Raw genomic sequence first — 10904 nt, forward strand, 5'->3', positions numbered from 1 at the left:
AATATTGTCCTCTATCAGTTACACAATATCTTTTACATATTGGTTGTGTCCTATGAAACATAATATTCCAAGTATGATGAAAGCCAGTCTTACAATAGTTTCCTTGCAAGATTGGCATGGTAAGACTGAATAATATGGGAGCCTGTGGCTGTGGGTCTCCAGGATGGTTTTCTTACATTGGAGCACAGAGCTTACATTTTCTGGATGTTTCCACATGGGTTATTCTCTGCTTTCTCAGGTCCCCACCTGTGGCTCCAATGAGCCCTGAAGAGTCCAATCCCTAGGACCAATCCAAGGGAACCTGCCTGTGGTTTGGTATAGGACAATTTTGTTCCAATACCCTAATCTTTTATAATATCTGCAAGCCGCCCTTCCCCTGGGTGCACAGCTGCTGCCATATCTTGCCCAGCTGTGTGCTCCCAGCCACAGTAGTGCACTGAGCCTAGCCGTGCCCAAACATCATGGTGCAGCATGCCCAGCCGTGCACTTCCAGCCACACTGCATGTAGCCCCCAGTGGCCAGAGTGCTTCAGAGGATCTGGCAGAGGACTAGTGGCCCAATGCAGATTTTGCTAACACTGTCACCCCATTCTCAAATTCTCCAGTGGCACACCCCCTGAGAGCTGGCTTGCCTGAGTCTGACTAACACCACAGAAAGCAAGCACAGCCACGACAGGCAGAGAGTCAGTGCAGACGGCTGCATTGAAAAGAAAAGTGACACAGACACAATAAGGTGTAAGCAACACACATAGGATACTCTCTGAAGTGCCAGGTTCTTGTGAACAGGGGATACTGCACTGCAGAGCACTCCAGGACCTCCTCTTCATAAACTCACTACTTTCAAAAGCAGAAGACATAGCTGACTTTATTAACACAGAAAAACAGACACAGAGAGACAGACAAAATGAGGAGACAGAAGTTTATCCCAAGTGAAAGAACAGGACAACGCCATGGCTAGAGATCTAAATGGAACAGATAAAAGTAACATGCCTGATAGAGAATTTAAAGCAATGATTATAAAGATACTCACTGGACTTGAGAAAAGAGGGGAAGATATGAGTAAGACCCTTAACACAGAGATAAGGAATAACACAGCAGAGATAAAGGGCTCAATAAATGAAATGAGAAACATGCTTCATGGAATGAATAGCAGGATAAGAAGCAGAGGAAAAAATTAGTGACCTAGAAGACAGAGTAATAGAAAGTAATCAAGTTGAGGACACCTGGGTGGCTCAGTCAGTTAAGCGGCTGCCTTCAGCTCAGGTCATGATCCTAGGGTCCTGGGATCGAGTCCCACATCAGGATCCTTGCTCAGCAGGGAGCCTGCTTCTCTCTCTCTCTCTCTCTCTCCCTCTGCTTGTGCTCTCTCTGTCAAATAAATAAAATCTTAAAAAAAAAAAAAAGAAAGTAATCAAGTTGAACAAAAGAGAGAAAAAAGAATTATACCAAACAGGGATGCCTGGGAGGCTCAGTCAGTTAAGCATCTGACTTTGGCTCAGGTCATGATCCCAGAGTCCTGGGATTGAGTCCCTCATCAGGCTCCTTCCTTAGCAGGAAGACTGTTTCCTCCCTCGGCTGCCACTCCCCCTGCTTGTAGTCTCTCTCTCTCTCTGACAAATAAATAAATAAAATCTTTTAAAAGAAGAAGAATTTGTATTATAGGAGAACATTTGTATTATAGGAGTCCCAGAAGAAGAAGAGAGAGAAAAGGGAGCAGAAAATTTATTTGAAGAAATAATAGCTGAAAACACCCCTAATCTGGGTAAGGAAACAGACATCCAGATCCAGGAGGCACAGAGAATTCCCATCAAAATCAATAAAAGCAGGCCCACACCAAGACATACTGTAATTAAACTTGCAAAATATAAAGAAAAAAATCTTAAAAGCAGCAAGACAAAAGAAGTGATTAACTTACAAGAGAAAACCCATAAGGCTAGCAGGAGATTTTTCAACAGAAACTTGGCAAGCCAGAAGGGAGTGGGATGCCAGTATATAATATATAGAGAGAGATAGCCTCAGCCGGCTACCAGCAAGTGATAGAGCAGTGGAGCACAAAATTGGGACTTTTAGAAGTCTGCTCTGCTGAGGGATGCTAAGCGGGGGGTGGAACCCTGGCTGGGACAGTGTGGTCTCAGGACCCTCGGGGTCACAGAAAGACTGGGGGTGCCTGAGTGTGGCAGAGCTCCCAGGTATCGGAGCAGGGAAGCTGGCTGCAGAGACGGAGCCGAGGAGTAGGCTCTCAGCTCAGGGTTGCCATAAACTGTGATCCGCAGCAGGGGATCCTTTGAACAGGGGCCCAACAAGTGGCAAATCTGGGGATACTCCCCTTCCTCCCCCAGGAGGAGCAGCACAGGAGTGCACTGCAGGAATCTGCTGGGTTTGGAGACTACAAACGGGGTCGTGTGCCAGAGATAGAAATGCTCGGTCACAGGCAGGGTGAGGACTGAGTGTGGCCGGAGACCAGGGAGACAGGAGTGACTGACTGCTTATCTCTGAAGGCTCACTGAGGAGTGGGGACCCAAGCTCTCGGCTCCTCCAGGGCCAGAGATTGAAAGGCTGCCATTTTCATTCTCATCTTCTAAAGCTGTATGGAAAGCTTGCAGGGAACAAAAGCTACTGAGGGCAAACCCAAGCAGATTACTTAGGCCGGCCACTGGCAAGGGCACTGCAATTCCGCCTTGGGCAAAGACATTTGAGAATCACTGCAAAAGTCCCCTCCCCCAGAAGATCAGCAAAAACATCCAGCCAAGACCAAGTTTACTGATCAGTGAGAATGGCAAAACCCCAGTGCTAAGGGAAAACAGCACATAGAATTAATGGCTTTTTTCCCCATGATTCTTAAGTCTTTCAAAGTTAATTTTTTAAATTTTCTTTATTTTTTCTTTTTCTATTTTTTTAAATTTTACTTCTTTCCTTTATCAACCAACATCTTATCAATCCCCTTTATAAAATCTTTTTTAATTTTCACTTTTACAGTCATATTCTATCCCTTCATTATATTTTACCTTATTTATTGTATATATATTTTACTTTCTTAAACATTTTGGGATACAGTTTCTTCTAACAGACCAAAATATACCCTAAATCTAGTGTATGGCTTTATTCTAGTCTCTCACCTGATCACATTCTCTCCTCCTTTTTTTTTTTTAAATTTTTCTTCTTTCTTTTTTCAACCAAATTCCTAGCAATTCCTTTTTTAAAATCTTTTTTAATTTTCATTTTTACAGACATATTCCATCCATTCATCATATTTACTCTTATTTTTGTATATATATATATTAGTTTTTCTTTACAATTTTGGGAGGCAGTTTCATCTAACAGACCCAAATACACCCAAAATCTAGTGTGTGGCTCTGTTCTATTCACCAGCCTGATCATATTCTTTTTTTTTCTCCCCCCCCCCCAAGTTTCGGGTCTCTTCTGATTTGTTTAGTGTATGTTTTTCTGGGGTCGTTGTTGCCCTTTTAGCATTTTGTTCCCTCATTCATCTATTCTCCTCTGGACAAAATGACAAGATGGAAAAACTCACCTCAAAAAAAAGAACAAGAGGCAGTACCGACTGCCAGGGACCTAATCAATATAGACAGGAGTAAGATGTCGGAACTAGAGTTCAGAATGACAATTATAAAGATACTAGCTGGGTTTGAAAAAAGCATAGAAGATACTAGAGAATCCCTTTCTGGAGAAATAAAATCTAACCAAGTCGAAATCAAAAAGGCTATTCATGAGGTGCAATCAAAAATGGAGGCTCTGACTGCTAGGCTAAGTGAGGCAGAAGAGAGAATTAGTGATATAGAAGACCAAATGATGGACAATAAAGAAGCTGAGAAAAAGAGAGAGAAACAACTACTGGATCACAAGGGCAGAATTTGAGAGATAAGTGATACCGTAAGACAAAACAACATTAGAATAATTGGGATCCCAGAAGAAGAAGAAAGAGAGAGGGGGGCAGAAGGTATATTGGAGCAAATTATAGCAGAGAACGTCCCTAATTTGGGGAAGGAAACAGGCATCAAAATCCAGGAGGCAAAGAGAACCCCCTCAAAATCAACAAAAATAGGTCAACACCATGACATCTAATAGTAAAACTTACAACTCTCAGAGATAAAGAAAAAATCCTGAAAGCAGCTCAGGACAAGAGGTCTGTAACCTACAATGGTAGAAACATTAGATTGGCAGCAGACCGCTCCACAGAGACCTGGCAGGCCAAAAAGGACTGGCATGATATATTCAGAGCACTAAATGGAAAAATATGCAGCCAAGAATACTATATCCAGCTAGGCTGTCATTGAAAATAGGAAAGACAAAAAGCTTCCAGGACAAACAAAAACTAAAGGAATTTGCAAACACAAAACCAGCCCTACAAGAAATATTGAAAGGGGTCCTCTAAGCAAAGAGAGAGCCTAAAAGCAACATCGACCAGAAAGGAACAGAGAAAATATACAGTAACAGTCACCTTACAGGCAATACAATGGCACTAAATTCATATCTTTCAATAGTTACCCTGAATGTAAATGGGCTATATGCCCCAATCAAAAGACACAGGGTATCAGATTGGATGAAAAAACAAGACCCATCGATATGCTGTCTGCAAGAGACTCATTTTAGACCCAAAGACACCTCCATATTGAAAGTAAGGGGGTAGAAAACCATTTACCATGCTAATGGACACCAAAAGAAAGCTGGGGTGGAAATCCTTATATCAGACAAATTAGTTTTTAAACCAAAGACTGTAATAAGAGATGAGGAAGGACACTATATCCTACTTAAAGGGTCTATCCAACAGGAAGATCTAACAATTTTAAATATCTATGCCCCTAACATGAGAGCAGCCCATATACAAGCCAATTAACTATAAAATCAAAGAAACACATTGACAAAAATACAAAAATAGTAGGGGACTTTAACACCCCCCTCACTGAAATGGGCAAATCATCTAAGCCAAAGATCAACAAGGAAAAAAAGGCTTTAAATGACACACTGGACCAGATGGACTTCACAGATATATTCAGAACACTCCATCCCAAAGCAACAGAATACACATTCTTCTCTAGTGCACATGGAACATTCTCCAGAATAGATCACATCTTGGGTCACAAATCAGGTCTCAACTGGTACCAAAAGATTGGGAACATTCCCTGCATATTTTTAGACCAAAGTGCTTTAAAACTAGAACTCAATAACAAGAGGAAAGTCAGAAAGATCTCAAATACATGGAGGCTAAAGAGCATCCTACTAAAGAATGACTGGGTCAACAGGAAATTAAAGAAGAATTTAAAAAATTCATGGAAACCAATGAAAATGAAAACACAACTGTTCAAAATCTTTGGGATGCAACAAAGGCGGTCCTAAGAGGAAAGTATATGGCAATACAACCCAACAGGAGAAGAGAAATAGTAAAGATCAGAGCAGAAATCAATGAAATAGAAACCCAAAGAACAGTAGAACAGATCAACAAAACTAGGAGCTGGTTCTTTGAAAGAATTAATAAGATTGATAAATCCCTGGCCAGACTTATCAAAAAGAAAAGTGAAAGGACCCAAAGAAATAAACTCATGAATGAAAGAGGAGAGATCACAACCAACACCAAAGAAATACAAATAATTATAAGAACATATTATGAGCAATGATATGCCAGCAAATTAGACAAACTGGAAGAAATGGATGCATTCCTAAGGATGTATAAACTACCAAAACTGAACCAGGAAGACATAGAAAACCTGAACAGATCCATAACCAGTAAGAGCATTGAAGCAGTTATCAAAAATCTACCAACAAACAAGAGCCCAGGGCCAGATGGCTTCCCAGAGGAATTCTACCAAACATTTCAAGAAGAATGAATACCTATTCTTCTGAAACTGTTCCAAAAAATAGAAATGGAAGGAAAACTTCCAAACTCATTTTATGGGGCCTGCATTACCTTGATCCCCAAACCAGACAAAGGCCCCATGAAAAAGGAGAAGTAGAGACTAATATCCCTGATGAACATGGATGCAGAAATTCTCACCAAAATACTAGCCAATAGGATCCAACAGTCCATTAAAAGATTATTCACCACGATCAAGTGGGATTTATCCCTGGGCTGCAAGGTTGGTTCAACATCCACAAATCAATCAATGTGATACACTACATTAATAAAAGAAAGAACAAGAACCATATGATCCTCTCAATAGATGCAGAAAAAGCATTTGACAAAATACAGCATCCTTTCTTGATTAAAACTCTTCAGAGTGTAGGGATAGAGGGTACATACCTCAATATCATAAAAGTCATCTATGAAAACCCACAGCAAATATCATTCTCAATAGGGAAAAACTGAGAGCTTTTCCCCTAAGGTCAGGAACACGGTAAGGATGTCCACTATCACCACTGCTATTCAACATAGTACTAGAAGTCCTAGCCTCAGCAATCAGACAACAAAAAGAAATCAAAGGCATCCAAATTGGCAGAGAAGAAGTCAAACTCTCACTCTTTTCAGATGATATGATACTTTATGTGGAAAACCCAAAAGACTCTACCCCAAAACTGCCAGAACTCATACAGGAATTCAGTAAAGTGGCAGGATATAAAATCAATGCACAGAAATCAGTGGCATTTGTATACACCAACAAGGCAGAAGAAAGAGAAGTTAAGGAGTCGATCCCATTCACAATTGCACGCAAAACTCTAAGATACCTAGGAATAAATCTAACCAAAGAGACAAAGGATCTGTACTCAGAAAACTATAGAATACTCATGAAAGAAATTGAGGAAGACACAAAGAAATGGAAAAACCTTCAATGCTCATGGATTGGAAGAACAAATATTGTGAAAATGTCTATGGTATCTAGAGCAATCTACATATTTAATGCAATCCCTATCAAAATACTATCAAATTTTTTCAAAGAAATGGAACAAATAATCCTAAAATTTATATGGAATCAGAAAAGACCCCAAATAGCCAGAGGAATGTTGAAAAAGAAAAGCAAAGCTGGTGGCATCATGATTCCGGACTTCAAGCTCTATTATAAAGCTGTAATCATCAAGGCAGTATGGTACTGGCACAAAAACAGATACAAAGATCAATGGAACAGAATAGAGAGCCCAGAAATGGACCCTCAACTCTATGGTCAACTAATCTTTGACAAAGCAGGTAAGAATATCCAATGGAAAAAAGACAGTCTCTTCAACAAATGGTGTTGGAAAAATTGGATAGCCACATGCAGAAGAATGAAACTGGACCATTTCCTTATACCACACAAAAATAGACTCAAAATGGATGAAAGACTTTAATGTGAGACAGGAATCCATCAAAATCCTTGAGCAGAACACACGCACCAACCTCTTTGATCTCAGCCACAGCAACTTCTTCCTAGAAACATTGCCAAAGGCAAGGGAAGCAAGGGCAAAAATGAACTATTGGGACTTCATCAAGATAAAAAGCTTCTGCACAGCAAAGGAAACAGTCAACAAAACCAAAAGACAACCAACAGAATGGGAGAAGATATTTGCAAATGACATATCAGATAAAGGGCTAGTATCCAAAATCTATAAAGAACTTATCAAACTCAACACCCAAAGAACAAATAATCTAATCAAGAAATGGGCAGGAGACATGAACAGACATTTCTGCAAAGAAGACATCCAAATGGCCAACAGACACATGAAAAAGTGCTCAACATTACTCAACATCAGGGAGATACAAATCAAAACCTCAAGGAGATATCACCTCACACCAGTCACAATGGCTATAATTAACAAGTCAGGAAATGACAGATGTTGGTGAAGATGCGGAGAAAGGGGAACCCTCCTACACTGTTGGTGGGAATGCACGCTGGTGCAGCCACTCTGGAAAACAGTATGGAGGTTCCTCAAAAAGTTGAAAATAGAGCTACACTACAACCCAGCAATTGCACTACTAGGTATTTACCCCAAAGATACAAACGTAGTTATCTGAAAGGGCACATGCACCCTAATGTTTATAGCAGCAATTTCCACAATAGTCAAACTATGGAAAGAGCCTGGATGTCCATCAACAGATGAATGGATAAAGAAGATGTGGTATATATATATATATATGTGTGTATGTATGTATATATATATATATACATACATATACATATATATGTATATATATATACATACATACACATATATATGTATATATATACATACATATACATATATATGTATATATATATACAATGGAATATCATGCAGCCATCATAACCCCCGAAATCTTGCCATTTGCAACAACGTGGATGGAACTAGAGGTTATTATGCTAAGCGAAATAAGTCAATCAGAGAAAGACAATTATCATATGATTTCACTGATATGTGGAATTTGAGAAACCAGGCAGAGGATCATAGGGGAAGGGAGGGAAAAATGAAAAAAGATGATACCAGAGAGGGAGACAAGCCATAAAAGACTCTTTTGATCTCAGGAAACAAACTGAGGGTCGCTGGAGTGGAGGGGGGTGGGAGGGATGGGGTGGCTGGGTGATGGACATTGGGGAGGGTATGTGCTATGGTGAGTGCTTTGAATTGTGTAAGTCTGATGAATCACAAACCTGTACCCCTGAAACAAATAATACATTATATGTTAATAAAAAGAAAAAATAATAAAACAAATAACAAGAGACAAAATAGCACACTATATAATACTAAGGGAGTCAATCCAACAAGATCTAACAATTGTAAATATATATGCACCCAACAGAGAAACACCCAAATACATAAAACAATTAATAACAAACATAAAGGAACTAATCAATAATAATACAATAATAGTAGGGGACTTTAATCTTTAATGTCCCCACTTACATCAATGGATAGATCATCTAAACAGAAAATTAACAAGGAGACAAAGGCTTTGAATGACACACTGGAACAGATGGATTTAATAGATATATTCAGGGTGCCTGGGTGGCTCACTTGGTTAAGCATCTACCTTTGGCTCAGGTCATGACCCCAGGGTCCTGGGATGGAGTCCTGCATTGGGCTCCCTGCTCTGTAGGGAGCCTGTTTCTCCCTCTGCCTCTACCTCTCTCTCTTTCTGTCACTCATGAATAAATAAATAAAGTCTTAAAAAAGAAACAAATATATTCAGAACATTCCATCCTAAAACAACACACAGAACATTCTTCAGAATAGATCACATTATTTTCAAGTGAATATGGAACATTCTCCAGAACAGATCACATATTACTCCACAAAACCAGCTTCAACAAATTCAAGAAGATCAAAGTCATACCATGCATCTTTTCTGTTCACAACAGTATGGAACTAGATGTCGACCAAAAGAAAAAAATCTGGAAAGAACACAAATACATGGAGGTTAAGTAACATGCCACTAAACAATGAATGGGTCAACCAGGAAAGAAAAGAAGAAATTAAAAAGTACATGGAACCAAATGAAAATGAAAACATGACAATCCAAAATCTTTGGGATGCAGCAAAAGTGGTTCTAAGTAAAAGTTTATAGCAGTACAGACCTATCTCAAGAAGAAAGAGAAATCTCAAATAAGCAACCTAAACTTACACCTAAAGGAGCTAGGAAAAGAACAACAAACAAAACCTAAAAGCACCAGAAGGAAGGAAATAATAAAGATTAGAGGAGAAATAAAGGATAGAGAAACTCAAAACAGAACAAATCAAAATAACAATAAAACAGTTCAATGAAACCAGGAGCTGGTTCTTTGAAAAATATCAATAAAATTGATAAACCTCTAGCTAGACTTATCAAAAAACAAAGAAAAAGGACTTTAATAAAATTGCAAATGAGAGAGGAGAAATAAAAACCAACACAAAATAAATGCAAACGATTAGAAGAGAATATTATGAAAAACTATATGCCAACAAATTTGATAACCTGGAAGAAATGGATAAATTCCTAGAAACATATAAACTACAAAAACTGAAACAGGAAGAAATAGAAATTTTGAACAGACTGATAACCACCAAAGAAATTGAATCAGTAATCAAAAAACTCCCAACAAATAAAAGTTCAGTACTAGATGGTTTCCCAGGGGAATTCTACCAAACATTTAAAGAAGAGTTAATACCAATTCTCAACTATTCAAAAAAAAAAAAATAGAAAAGGAAAGGAAATTTCCAGACTTATTCTATGAGGCCAGCATTATTCTGACACCAAAACTGGATAAAGACACCACTAAAAAAGAGAACAACATGCCAGTCTCCCTCATGAGCATAGATGCAGAAATAATAAAATACTAGCAAACCAATTCAACAATACAATAAAAAAATTATTCACCACGGTCAAGTGTGATTTATTCCCAGGATGCAAGAGTGTTTCAATATTTGCAAATCAATGGGATTTATCACATCAGTAAGAGAATGGATAAGAACTGTATGATCATTTCAGTAGACACGGAAAAAACATTGGACAAAGTACAACATCTATTCATGATAAAAACCCTCAACAAAGTAGATTTAGAGGGAACATATCTCAACATAATAAAGGCCATGTATGAAAAATCCACAGCAAACATCATCCTCAATGGGGAAAAACTGATGACTTTTCCCCTAAGGTCAGGAACAAGACAGGTATGTCCACTCTTTCCACTTCTATTCAACATAGTGCTGGAAGTCCTAGCAACAGGAATCAGACAACAAAAAGAAATAAAAGGCATCCAAATCAGCAAGGAAGAAGTCAAACTTTCACTATTTGTAGGTGACATGATACTATATATATAGGAAACCAGAAAGACTCCACCAAAAAACCACTGCAACTGATAAACCAATTCAGTAAAGATGCAGGTATAAAATCAATGTACAGAAATCTGTTGCATTTCTAAACATCAGTAATGAAGCAGCAGAAAAAGAAATTAAGAAAACTTTCCCACTTACAATTCCACCAAAATTAATAAAATACCTCCGAATAGATAACTAAAGAAGTGAAAGACC

This window comes from Neomonachus schauinslandi, chromosome X (genome assembly GCF_002201575.2).
Source record: "Neomonachus schauinslandi chromosome X, ASM220157v2, whole genome shotgun sequence".
Classification (NCBI taxonomy): Eukaryota; Metazoa; Chordata; class Mammalia; order Carnivora; family Phocidae; genus Neomonachus; species Neomonachus schauinslandi.